Source organism: Carassius carassius, chromosome 8, assembly GCF_963082965.1.
Source record: "Carassius carassius chromosome 8, fCarCar2.1, whole genome shotgun sequence".
Lineage (NCBI taxonomy): Eukaryota > Metazoa > Chordata > Actinopteri > Cypriniformes > Cyprinidae > Carassius > Carassius carassius.
The window spans coordinates 36356335-36368392 of NC_081762.1; the positions used below are offsets into that span (position 1 = coordinate 36356335).

The 12058-nt window shown below is 49.0% G+C and overlaps 1 long non-coding RNA gene and 18 other non-coding genes across 19 annotated transcripts in view; 11 read left to right on the forward strand and 8 right to left on the reverse strand.

Moving 5' to 3' along the window:
- Positions 1-983: 983 nt before the first annotated feature.
- On the forward strand, positions 984-1098 carry LOC132145974 (U5 spliceosomal RNA). The gene has a single exon (XR_009434732.1). It is a non-coding gene; the product is annotated as a U5 spliceosomal RNA (small nuclear RNA).
- A 292-nt stretch (positions 1099-1390) lies between these two features.
- On the forward strand, positions 1391-1462 carry trnag-ucc (transfer RNA glycine (anticodon UCC)). The gene has a single exon. It is a non-coding gene; the product is annotated as a tRNA-Gly (tRNA).
- A 103-nt stretch (positions 1463-1565) lies between these two features.
- On the reverse strand, positions 1566-1637 carry trnad-guc (transfer RNA aspartic acid (anticodon GUC)). Its single transcript has one exon. It is a non-coding gene; the product is annotated as a tRNA-Asp (tRNA).
- Positions 1638-2701: 1064 nt separating this feature from the next.
- LOC132145975 (U5 spliceosomal RNA) lies at positions 2702-2816 on the forward strand. The gene has a single exon (XR_009434733.1). It is a non-coding gene; the product is annotated as a U5 spliceosomal RNA (small nuclear RNA).
- A 292-nt stretch (positions 2817-3108) lies between these two features.
- trnag-ucc (transfer RNA glycine (anticodon UCC)) lies at positions 3109-3180 on the forward strand. Its single transcript has one exon. It is a non-coding gene; the product is annotated as a tRNA-Gly (tRNA).
- A 103-nt stretch (positions 3181-3283) lies between these two features.
- trnad-guc (transfer RNA aspartic acid (anticodon GUC)) lies at positions 3284-3355 on the reverse strand. Its single transcript has one exon. It is a non-coding gene; the product is annotated as a tRNA-Asp (tRNA).
- A 1063-nt stretch (positions 3356-4418) lies between these two features.
- On the forward strand, positions 4419-4533 carry LOC132145976 (U5 spliceosomal RNA). The gene has a single exon (XR_009434734.1). It is a non-coding gene; the product is annotated as a U5 spliceosomal RNA (small nuclear RNA).
- A 468-nt stretch (positions 4534-5001) lies between these two features.
- trnad-guc (transfer RNA aspartic acid (anticodon GUC)) lies at positions 5002-5073 on the reverse strand. Its single transcript has one exon. It is a non-coding gene; the product is annotated as a tRNA-Asp (tRNA).
- Positions 5074-6138: 1065 nt separating this feature from the next.
- LOC132145977 (U5 spliceosomal RNA) lies at positions 6139-6253 on the forward strand. Its single transcript, XR_009434735.1, has one exon. It is a non-coding gene; the product is annotated as a U5 spliceosomal RNA (small nuclear RNA).
- A 293-nt stretch (positions 6254-6546) lies between these two features.
- Positions 6547-6618, forward strand: trnag-ucc (transfer RNA glycine (anticodon UCC)). Its single transcript has one exon. It is a non-coding gene; the product is annotated as a tRNA-Gly (tRNA).
- Positions 6619-6721: 103 nt separating this feature from the next.
- trnad-guc (transfer RNA aspartic acid (anticodon GUC)) lies at positions 6722-6793 on the reverse strand. The gene has a single exon. It is a non-coding gene; the product is annotated as a tRNA-Asp (tRNA).
- Positions 6794-7408: 615 nt separating this feature from the next.
- LOC132144824 (uncharacterized) overlaps positions 7409-12058 on the reverse strand; it is a 61234-nt gene continuing 56584 nt past the window's right edge. Inside the window, exon 3 of the long non-coding RNA XR_009434417.1 lies at positions 7409-7549. This is a non-coding gene — a long non-coding RNA (uncharacterized LOC132144824). The remainder of the gene's footprint in view (positions 7550-12058) is intronic.
- On the forward strand, positions 7857-7971 carry LOC132145979 (U5 spliceosomal RNA). Its single transcript, XR_009434736.1, has one exon. It is a non-coding gene; the product is annotated as a U5 spliceosomal RNA (small nuclear RNA).
- On the reverse strand, positions 8440-8511 carry trnad-guc (transfer RNA aspartic acid (anticodon GUC)). Its single transcript has one exon. It is a non-coding gene; the product is annotated as a tRNA-Asp (tRNA).
- Positions 9578-9692, forward strand: LOC132145980 (U5 spliceosomal RNA). Its single transcript, XR_009434737.1, has one exon. It is a non-coding gene; the product is annotated as a U5 spliceosomal RNA (small nuclear RNA).
- On the reverse strand, positions 10161-10232 carry trnad-guc (transfer RNA aspartic acid (anticodon GUC)). Its single transcript has one exon. It is a non-coding gene; the product is annotated as a tRNA-Asp (tRNA).
- Positions 11299-11413, forward strand: LOC132145981 (U5 spliceosomal RNA). The gene has a single exon (XR_009434738.1). It is a non-coding gene; the product is annotated as a U5 spliceosomal RNA (small nuclear RNA).
- On the forward strand, positions 11707-11778 carry trnag-ucc (transfer RNA glycine (anticodon UCC)). Its single transcript has one exon. It is a non-coding gene; the product is annotated as a tRNA-Gly (tRNA).
- On the reverse strand, positions 11882-11953 carry trnad-guc (transfer RNA aspartic acid (anticodon GUC)). Its single transcript has one exon. It is a non-coding gene; the product is annotated as a tRNA-Asp (tRNA).

Consider the following 12058-nt stretch of genomic DNA (forward strand, 5'->3'; position numbering starts at 1 on the left):
CACAGCCCTAGCACCGTCAAATTCCGGATGGACCCATCATTAGCTAAAGTCGCATAACATTTGGAACACTACCCGTTGCAGGGGTCATTGTTTGGACTCTTTTTTTTTTTTAAATTGCGCTTTAAACAAAAAGGATTGTGTCAATGCAACTGAACAACATTAATTAGGAACACAGTGCGTCAATAAAGCAAAATGACAGTTAAAGGCATTTCGTCATTGAAATCGGTGATGTCATCATTCAGCTAAGTTCAGTTTAAATAGTATCTGTGCAATAATTTGCAATCAAGTCAACGATATCACTGTACATGAAGTGTCCCCAGCTATGCCTGCCAGGGGCGACAGAGGCAAGGAACCAAAACTCGATCGGTGAAAAAATGGAGAAAAAACCCGGTGAGAAACCAGGCTCAGTCGGGGAGACAGTTCTCCTCTGGTCAGAAGAAACCAGCAAATCAGCTCCAGGCTGCAGAAAAGTCAGACTGTGCAGAAGAATCATCTGTTTCCTGTGGTCTTGTCCTGGTGGTCGTCTGAGACAAGGTCTTTACAGGGGATCTGTATCTGGGGCTCATCTAGTTGTCCCGGTCTCCGCTGTGTTTCAGGGCCATAGAGGTCCTTTCTAGGTGTTGATCAACCATCTTGTCTGGATACTGACTGGATCCGGGTGACTGAAGCGGCCCACTGATCTGGATACAGACTGGATCTGGTGGCTACGTTGACCTCAGAATAAGGGATTTCTTTAAAAGACTCTTTTATTCATATAAGATTTTCTCCAACTTTTCAGATGGAGGCATGAGAAAGAGATTGCCTTGATTGGGCTTGTGGTTATTGGTGGACCGAGTGGACTTTTGTGAGTTTTACTTCTCCCTTTTGGAGTGGGGGGGGGGGCTGACGAAACGCATGTGGGCAGGCGTCGTCACCCTTGATGACCCTTGGCGAGCGTAGTGGTTTACCAGAGGCATCGCACAGGCCAGAGTGGTCGTAGACACAGCTCGAGTTTCTCTTCATTGTCGCATAAATCTTTCGCCTTTTACTAAAGATTTCCATGGAGGGGAACTTTTGCGAGTGACCTGTATTTTTGGGTGCTCTGCTCACAGCAGAGCTACATCGAAATGTCAAGAGCAGAATCAATTTGGCCGTCCGCCAACACGCTGCAGGAGGGTGTGCCACTGGTCTTCGTCTGTATTTGCACTCTCTGCGTTTGCGCTGTCAGCACTTAATGTTTATTTAGCTGGCATGGGAAGGCAGCACTTTCTTGTACGTGACGGGATGCAAACTCTGGAAGGCTCTCTTTAGTGACGGTCCAAACAAAGATCTCATCAGCTCCTCTAGCCCTATCGGCGACTCGTGCACTTCGAGCCTTCTTAACGACGGCGCAAGTGGCTGACTGCTGACTGCGTTGGTGGTATAGTGGTGAGCATAGCTGCCTTCCAAGCAGTTGACCCGGGTTCGATTCCCGGCCAATGCAAGTCCTTTAGCTCGGGCTGATGTCTAAGCAGAACTCCTTCTGTGACCTGTGGCTCCTCCCAAAACTTTTGGATGGATCATTCGGAAGCCGAAAAGAGCTAGCTCTCCCCGTCGGGGAATCGAACCCCGGTCTTCCGCGTGACAGGCGGAGATACTGTCCACTATACTAACAAGGAGCTGCGCATGCTGCCGTTTCTCCCCCAACCTACGCTACTGCACCGACATAACTGAACAATGCATGGCTTTTTCTGACGCTGACACAGCCCTAGCACCGTCAAATTCCGGATGGACCCATCATTAGCTAAAGTCGCATAACATTTGGAACACTACCCATTGCAGGGGTCATTGTTTGGACTCTTTTTTTTTTTTAAATTGCGCTTTAAACAAAAAGGATTGTGTCAATGCAACTGAACAACATTAATTAGGAACACAGTGCGTCAATAAAGCAAAATGACAGTTAAAGGCATTTCGTCATTGAAATCGGTGATGTCATCATTCAGCTAAGTTCAGTTTAAATAGTATCTGTGCAATAATTTGCAATCAAGTCAACGATATCGCTGTACATGAAGTGTCCCCAGCTATGCCTGCCAGAGGCGACAGAGGCAAGGAACCAAAACTCGATCGGTGAAAAAATGGAGAAAAAACCCGGTGAGAAACCAGGCTCAGTCGGGGAGACAGTTCTCCTCTGGTCAGAAGAAACCAGCAAATCAGCTCCAGGCTGCAGAAAAGTCAGACTGTGCAGAAGAATCATCTGTTTCCTGTGGTCTTGTCCTGGTGGTCGTCTGAGACAAGGTCTTTACAGGGGATCTGTATCTGGGGCTCATCTAGTTGTCCCGGTCTCCGCTGTGTTTCAGGGCCATAGAGGTCCTTTCTAGGTGTTGATCAACCATCTTGTCTGGATACTGACTGGATCCGGGTGACTGAAACGGCCCACTGATCTGGATACAGACTGGATCTGGTGGATACGTTGACCTCGGAATAAGGGATTTCTTTAAAAGACTCTTTTATTCATATAAGATTTTCTCCAACTTTTCAGATGGAGGCATGAGAAAGAGATTGCCTTGATTGGGCTTGTGGTTATTGGTGGACCGAGTGGACTTTTGTGAGTTTTACTTCTCCCTTTTGGAGTGGGGGGGGGGCTGACGAAACGCATGTGGGCAGGCGTCGTCACCCTTGATGACCCTTGGCGAGCGTAGTGGTTTACCAGAGGCATCGCACAGGCCGGAGTGGTCGTAGACACAGCTCGAGTTTCTCTTCATTGTCGCATAAATCTTTCGCCTTTTACTAAAGATTTCCATGGAGGGGAACTTTTGCGAGTGACCTGTATTTTTGGGTGCTCTGCTCACAGCAGAGCTACATCGAAATGTCAAGAGCAGAATCAATTTGGCCGTCCGCCAACACGCTGCAGGAGGGCGTGCCACTGGTCTTCGTCTGTATTTGCACTCTCTGCGTTTGCGCTGTCAGCACTTAATGTTTATTTAGCTGGCATGGGAAGGCAGCACTTTCTTGTACGTGACGGGATGCAAACTCTGGAAGGCTCTCTTTAGTGACGGTCCAAACAAAGATCTCATCAGCTCCTCTAGCCCTATCGGCGACTCGTGCACTTCGAGCCTTCTTAACGACGGCGCAAGTGGCTGACTGCTGACTGCGTTGGTGGTATAGTGGTGAGCATAGCTGCCTTCCAAGCAGTTGACCCGGGTTCGATTCCCGGCCAACGCAAGTCCTTTGGCTCGGGCTGATGTCGAAGCAGAACTCCTTCTGTGACCTGTGGCTCCTCCCAAAACTTTTGGATGGATCATTCGGAAGCCGAAAAGAGCTAGCTCTCCCCGTCGGGGAATCGAACCCCGGTCTTCCGCGTGACAGGCGGAGATACTGTCCACTATACTAACGAGGAGCTGCGCATGTTGCCGTTTCTCCCGCAACCGACGCTACTGCACCGACATAACTGAACAATGCATGGCTTTTTCTGACGCTGACACAGCCCTAGCACCGTCAAATTCCGGGTGGACCCATCATTAGCTAAAGTCGCATAACATTTGGAACACTACCCGTTGCAGGGGTCATTGTTTGGACTCTTTTTTTTTTTTTTTTTTTTTTTTTAAATTGCGCTTTAAACAAAAAGGATTGTGTCAATAAAACTGAACAACATTAATTAGGAACACAGTGCGTCAATAAAGCAAAATGACAGTTAAAGGCATTTCGTCATTGAAATCGGTGATGTCATCATTCAGCTAAGTTCAGTTTAAATAGTATCTGTGCAATAATTTGCAATCAAGTCAACGATATCGCTGTACATGAAGTGTCCCCAGCTATGCCTGCCAGAGGCGACAGAGGCAAGGAACCAAAACTCGATCGGTGAAAAAATGGAGAAAAAACCCGGTGAGAAACCAGGCTCAGTCGGGGAAACAGTTCTCCTCTGGATAGAAGAAACCAGCAAATCAGCTCCAGGCTGCAGAAAAGTCAGACTGTGCAGAAGAATCATCTGTTTCCTGTGGTCGTCTGAGACAAGGTCTTTACAGGGGATCTGTATCTGGGGCTCATCTAGTTGTCCCGGTCTCCGCTGTGTTTCAGGGCCATAGAGGTCCTTTCTAGGTGTTGATCAACCATCTTGTCTGGATACTGACTGGATCCGGGTGACTGAAGCGGCCCACTGATCTGGATACAGACTGGATCTGGTGGCTACGTTGACCTCGGAATAAGGGATTTCTTTAAAAGACTCTTTTATTCATATAAGATTTTCTCCAACTTTTCAGATGGAGGCATGAGAAAGAGATTGCCTTGATTGGGCTTGTGGTTATTGGTGGACCGAGTGGACTTTTGTGAGTTTTACTTCTCCCTTTTGGAGTGGGGGTGGGGCTGACGAAACGCATGTGGGCAGGCGTCGTCACCCTTGATGACCCTTGGCGAGCGTAGTGGTTTACCAGAGGCATCGCACAGGCCGGAGTGGTCGTAGACACAGCTCGAGTTTCTCTTCATTGTCGCATAAATCTTTCGCCTTTTACTAAAGATTTCCATGGAGGGGAACTTTTGCGAGTGACCTGTATTTTTGGGTGCTCTGCTCACAGCAGAGCTACATCGAAATGTCAAGAGCAGAATCAATTTGGCCGTCAGCCAACACGCTGCAGGAGGGCGTGCCACTGGTCTTCGTCTGTATTTGCACTCTCTGCGTTTGTGCTGTCAGCACTTAATGTTTATTTAGCTGGCATGGGAAGGCAGCACTTTCTTGTACGTGACGGGATGCAAACTCTGGAAGGCTCTCTTTAGTGACGGGTCCAAACAAAGATCTCATCAGCTCCTCTAGCCCTATCGGCGACTCGTGCACTTCGAGCCTTCTTAACGACGGCGCAAGTGGCTGCCTGCTGACTGCGTTGGTAGTATAGTGGTGAGCATAGCTGCCTTCCAAGCAGTTGACCCGGGTTCGATTCCCGGCAAATGCAAGTCCTTTGGCTCGGGCTGATGTCGAAGCAGAACTCCTTCTGTGACCTGTGGCTCCTCCCAAAACTTTTGGATGGATCATTCGGAAGCCGAAAAGAGCTAGCTCTCCCCGTCGGGGAATCGAACCCCGGTCTTCCGCGTGACAGGCGGAGATACTGTCCACTATACTAACGAGGAGCAGCGCATGCTGCCGTTTCTCCCCCAACCGACGCTACTGCACCGACATAACTGAACAATGCATGGCTTTTTCTGACGCTGACACAGCCCTAGCACCGTCAAATTCCGGGTGGACCCATCATTAGCTAAAGTCGCATAACATTTGGAACACTACCCGTTGCAGGGGTCATTGTTTGGACTCTTTTTTTTTTTAAATTGCGCTTTAAACAAAAAGGATTGTGTCAATGCAACTGAACAACATTAATTAGGAACACAGTGCGTCAATAAAGCAAAATGACAGTTAAAGGCATTTCGTCATTGAATTCGGTGATGTCATCATTCAGCTAAGTTCAGTTTAAATAGTATCTGTGCAATAATTTGCAATCAAGTCAACATTATCGCTGTACATGAAGTGTCCCCAGCTATGCCTGCCAGAGGCGACAGAGGCAAGGAACCAAAACTCGATCGGTGAAAAAATGGAGAAAAAACCCGGTGAGAAACCAGGCTCAGTCGGGGAGACAGTTCTCCTCTGGTCAGAAGAAACCAGCAAATCAGCTCCAGGCTGCAGAAAAGTCAGACTGTGCAGAAGAATCATCTGTTTCCTGTGGTCTTGTCCTGGTGGTCGTCTGAGACAAGGTCTTTACAGGGGATCTGTATATGGGGCTCATCTAGTTGTCCCGGTCTCCGCTGTGTTTCAGGGCCATAGAGGTCCTTTCTAGGTGTTGATCAACCATCTTGTCTGGATACTGACTGGATCCGGGTGACTGAAGCGGCCCACTGATCTGGATACAGACTGGATCTGGTGGCTACGTTGACCTCGGAATAAGGGATTTCTTTAAAAGACTCTTTTATTCATATAAGATTTTCTCCAACTTTTCAGATGGAGGCATGAGAAGGAGATTGCCTTGATTGGGCTTGTGGTTATTGGTGGACCGAGTGGACTTTTGTGAGTTTTACTTCTCCCTTTTGGAGTGGGCGGGGGGGGCTGACGAAACGCATGTGGGCAGGCGTCGTCACCCTTGATGACCCTTGGCGAGCGTAGTGGTTTACCAGAGGCATCGCACAGGCCGGAGTGGTCGTAGACACAGCTCGAGTTTCTCTTCATTGTCGCATAAATCTTTCGCCTTTTACTAAAGATTTCCATGGAGGGGAACTTTTGCGAGTGACCTGTATTTTTGGGTGCTCTGCTCACAGCAGAGCTACATCGAAATGTCAAGAGCAGAATCAATTTGGCCGTCCGCCAACACGCTGCAGGAGGGCGTGCCACTGGTCTTCGTCTGTATTTGCACTCTCTGCGTTTGCGCTGTCAGCACTTAATGTTTATTTAGCTGGTATGGGAAGGCAGCACTTTCTTGTACGTGACGGGATGCAAACTCTGGAAGGCTCTCTTTAGTGACGGGTCCAAACAAAGATCTCATCAGCTCCTCTAGCCCTATCGGCGACTCGTGCACTTCGAGCTTTCTTAACGACGGCGCAAGTGGCTGACTGGTGACTGCGTTGGTGGTATAGTGGTGAGCATAGCTGCCTTCCAAGCAGTTGACCTGGGTTCGATTCCCGGCCAACGCATGTCCTTTGGCTCGGGCTGATGTCGAAGCAGAACTCCTTCTGTGACCTGTGGCTCCTCCCAAAACTTTTGGATGGATCGTTCGGAAGCCGAAAAGAGCTAGCTCTCCCCGTCGGGGAATCGAACCCCGGTCTTCCGCGTGACAGGCGGAGATACTGTCCACTATACTAACGAGGAGCTGTGCATGCTGCCGTTTCTCCCCCAACCGACGCTACTGCACCGACATAACTGAACAATGCATGGCTTTTTCTGATGCTGACACAGCCCTAGCACCGTCAAATTCCGGATGGACCCATCATTAGCTAAAGTCGCATAACATTTGGAACACTACCCGTTGCAGGGGTCATTGTTTGGACTCTTTTTTTTTTTTAAATTGCGCTTTAAACAAAAAGGATTGTGTCAATGCAACTGAACAACATTAATTAGGAACACAGTGCGTCAATAAAGCAAAATGACAGTTAAAGGCATTTGTCATTGAAATCGGTGATGTCATCATTCAGCTAAGTTCAGTTTAAATAGTATCTGTGCAATAATTTGCAATCAAGTCAACGTTATCGCTGTACATGAAGTGTCCCCAGCTATGCCTGCCAGAGGCGACAGAGGCAAGGAACCAAAACTCGATCGGTGAAAAAATGGAGAAAAAACCCGGTGAGAAACCAGGCTCAGTCGGGGAGACAGTTCTCCTCTGGTCAGAAGAAACCAGCAAATCAGCTCCAGGCTGCAGAAAAGTCAGACTGTGCAGAAGAATCATCTGTTTCCTGTGGTCTTGTCCTGGTGGTCGTCTGAGACAAGGTCTTTACAGGGGATCTGTATCTGGGGCTCATCTAGTTGTCACGGTCTCCGCTGTGTTTCAGGGCCATAGAGGTCCTTTCTAGGTGTTGATCAACCATCTTGTCTGGATACTGACTGGATCCGGGTGACTGAAGCGGCCCACTGATCTGGATACAGACTGGATCTGGTGGCTATGGTGACCTCGGAATAAGGGATTTCTTTAAAAGACTCTTTTATTCATATAAGATTTTCTCCAACTTTTCAGATGGAGGCATGAGAAAGAGATTGCCTTGATTGGGCTTGTGGTTATTGGTGGACCGAGTGGACTTTTGTGAGTTTTACTTCTCCCTTTTGGAGTGGGGGTGGGGCTGACGAAACGCATGTGGGCAGGCGTCGTCACCCTTGATGACCCTTGGCGAGCGTAGTGGTTTACCAGAGGCATCGCACAGGCCGGAGTGGTCGTAGACACAGCTCGAGTTTCTCTTCATTGTCGCATAAATCTTTCGCCTTTTACTAAAGATTTCCATGGAGGGGAACTTTTGCGAGTGACCTGTATTTTTGGGTGCTCTGCTCACAGCAGAGCTACATCGAAATGTCAAGAGCAGAATCAATTTGGCCATCAGCCAACACGCTGCAGGAGGGCGTGCCACTGGTCTTCGTCTGTATTTGCACTCTCTGCGTTTGTGCTGTCAGCACTTAATGTTTATTTAGCTGGCATGGGAAGGCAGCACTTTCTTGTACGTGACGGGATGCAAACTCTGGAAGGCTCTCTTTAGTGACGGGTCCAAACAAAGATCTCATCAGCTCCTCTAGCCCTATCGGCGACTCGTGCACTTCGAGCCTTCTTAACGACGGCGCAAGTGGCTGCCTGCTGACTGCGTTGGTAGTATAGTGGTGAGCATAGCTGCCTTCCAAGCAGTTGACCCGGGTTCGATTCCCGGCAAATGCAAGTCCTTTGGCTCGGGCTGATGTCGAAGCAGAACTCCTTCTGTGACCTGTGGCTCCTCCCAAAACTTTTGGATGGATCATTCGGAAGCCGAAAAGAGCTAGCTCTCCCCGTCGGGGAATCGAACCCCGGTCTTCCGCGTGACAGGCGGAGATACTGTCCACTATACTAACGAGGAGCAGCGCATGCTGCCGTTTCTCCCCCAACCGACGCTACTGCACCGACATAACTGAACAATGCATGGCTTTTTCTGACGCTGACACAGCCCTAGCACCGTCAAATTCCGGGTGGACCCATCATTAGCTAAAGTCGCATAACATTTGGAACACTACCCGTTGCAGGGGTCATTGTTTGGACTCTTTTTTTTTTTTAAATTGCGCTTTAAACAAAAAGGATTGTGTCAATGCAACTGAACAACATTAATTAGGAACACAGTGCGTCAATAAAGCAAAATGACAGTTAAAGGCATTTCGTCATTGAATTCGGTGATGTCATCATTCAGCTAAGTTCAGTTTAAATAGTATCTGTGCAATAATTTGCAATCAAGTCAACGTTATCGCTGTACATGAAGTGTCCCCAGCTATGCCTGCCAGAGGCGACAGAGGCAAGGAACCAAAACTCGATCGGTGAAAAAATGGAGAAAAAACCCGGTGAGAAACCAGGCTCAGTCGGGGAGACAGTTCTCCTCTGGTCAGAAGAAACCAGCAAATCAGCTCCAGGCTGCAGAAAAGTCAGACTGTGCAGAAGAATCATCTGTTTCCTGTGGTCTTGTCCTGGTGGTCGTCTGAGACAAGGTCTTTACAGGGGATCTGTATATGGGGCTCATCTAGTTGTCCCGGTCTCCGCTGTGTTTCAGGGCCATAGAGGTCCTTTCTAGGTGTTGATCAACCATCTTGTCTGGATACTGACTGGATCCGGGTGACTGAAGCGGCCCACTGATCTGGATACAGACTGGATCTGGTGGCTACGTTGACCTCGGAATAAGGGATTTCTTTAAAAGACTCTTTTATTCATATAAGATTTTCTCCAACTTTTCAGATGGAGGCATGAGAAGGAGATTGCCTTGATTGGGCTTGTGGTTATTGGTGGACCGAGTGGACTTTTGTGAGTTTTACTTCTCCCTTTTGGAGTGGGCGGGGGGGGCTGACGAAACGCATGTGGGCAGGCGTCGTCACCCTTGATGACCCTTGGCGAGCGTAGTGGTTTACCAGAGGCATCGCACAGGCCGGAGTGGTCGTAGACACAGCTCGAGTTTCTCTTCATTGTCGCATAAATCTTTCGCCTTTTACTAAAGATTTCCATGGAGGGGAACTTTTGCGAGTGACCTGTATTTTTGGGTGCTCTGCTCACAGCAGAGCTACATCGAAATGTCAAGAGCAGAATCAATTTGGCCGTCCGCCAACACGCTGCAGGAGGGCGTGCCACTGGTCTTCGTCTGTATTTGCACTCTCTGCGTTTGCGCTGTCAGCACTTAATGTTTATTTAGCTGGTATGGGAAGGCAGCACTTTCTTGTACGTGACGGGATGCAAACTCTGGAAGGCTCTCTTTAGTGACGGGTCCAAACAAAGATCTCATCAGCTCCTCTAGCCCTATCGGCGACTCGTGCACTTCGAGCCTTCTTAACGACGGCGCAAGTGGCTGCCTGCTGACTGCGTTGGTAGTATAGTGGTGAGCATAGCTGCCTTCCAAGCAGTTGACCCGGGTTCGATTCCCGGCAAATGCAAGTCCTTTGGCTCGGGCTGATGTCGAAGCAGAACTCCTTCTGTGACCTGTGGCTCCTCCCAAAACTTTTGGATGGATCATTCGGAAGCCGAAAAGAGCTAGCTCTCCCCGTCGGGGAATCGAACCCCGGTCTTCCGCGTGACAGGCGGAGATACTGTCCACTATACTAACGAGGAGCAGCGCATGCTGCCGTTTCTCCCCCAACCGACGCTACTGCACCGACATAACTGAACAATGCATGGCTTTTTCTGACGCTGACACAGCCCTAGCACCGTCAAATTCCGGGTGGACCCATCATTAGCTAAAGTCGCATAACATTTGGAACACTACCCGTTGCAGGGGTCATTGTTTGGACTCTTTTTTTTTTTTAAATTGCGCTTTAAACAAAAAGGATTGTGTCAATGCAACTGAACAACATTAATTAGGAACACAGTGCGTCAATAAAGCAAAATGACAGTTAAAGGCATTTCGTCATTGAATTCGGTGATGTCATCATTCAGCTAAGTTCAGTTTAAATAGTATCTGTGCAATAATTTGCAATCAAGTCAACGTTATCGCTGTACATGAAGTGTCCCCAGCTATGCCTGCCAGAGGCGACAGAGGCAAGGAACCAAAACTCGATCGGTGAAAAAATGGAGAAAAAACCCGGTGAGAAACCAGGCTCAGTCGGGGAGACAGTTCTCCTCTGGTCAGAAGAAACCAGCAAATCAGCTCCAGGCTGCAGAAAAGTCAGACTGTGCAGAAGAATCATCTGTTTCCTGTGGTCTTGTCCTGGTGGTCGTCTGAGACAAGGTCTTTACAGGGGATCTGTATATGGGGCTCATCTAGTTGTCCCGGTCTCCGCTGTGTTTCAGGGCCATAGAGGTCCTTTCTAGGTGTTGATCAACCATCTTGTCTGGATACTGACTGGATCCGGGTGACTGAAGCGGCCCACTGATCTGGATACAGACTGGATCTGGTGGCTACGTTGACCTCGGAATAAGGGATTTCTTTAAAAGACTCTTTTATTCATATAAGATTTTCTCCAACTTTTCAGATGGAGGCATGAGAAGGAGATTGCCTTGATTGGGCTTGTGGTTATTGGTGGACCGAGTGGACTTTTGTGAGTTTTACTTCTCCCTTTTGGAGTGGGCGGGGGGGGCTGACGAAACGCATGTGGGCAGGCGTCGTCACCCTTGATGACCCTTGGCGAGCGTAGGGGTTTACCAGAGGCATCGCACAGGCCGGAGTGGTCGTAGACACAGCTCGAGTTTCTCTTCATTGTCGCATAAATCTTTCGCCTTTTACTAAAGATTTCCATGGAGGGGAACTTTTGCGAGTGACCTGTATTTTTGGGTGCTCTGCTCACAGCAGAGCTACATCGAAATGTCAAGAGCAGAATCAATTTGGCCGTCCGCCAACACGCTGCAGGAGGGCGTGCCACTGGTCTTCGTCTGTATTTGCACTCTCTGCGTTTGCGCTGTCAGCACTTAATGTTTATTTAGCTGGTATGGGAAGGCAGCACTTTCTTGTACGTGACGGGATGCAAACTCTGGAAGGCTCTCTTTAGTGACGGGTCCAAACAAAGATCTCATCAGCTCCTCTAGCCCTATCGGCGACTCGTGCACTTCGAGCTTTCTTAACGACGGCGCAAGTGGCTGACTGGTGACTGCGTTGGTGGTATAGTGGTGAGCATAGCTGCCTTCCAAGCAGTTGACCTGGGTTCGATTCCCGGCCAACGCATGTCCTTTGGCTCGGGCTGATGTCGAAGCAGAACTCCTTCTGTGACCTGTGGCTCCTCCCAAAACTTTTGGATGGATCGTTCGGAAGCCGAAAAGAGCTAGCTCTCCCCGTCGGGGAATCGAACCCCGGTCTTCCGCGTGACAGGCGGAGATACTGTCCACTATACTAACGAGGAGCTGTGCATGCTGCCGTTTCTCCCCCAACCGACGCTACTGCACCGACATAACTGAACAATGCATGGCTTTTTCTGACGCTGACACAGCCCTAGCACCGTCAAATT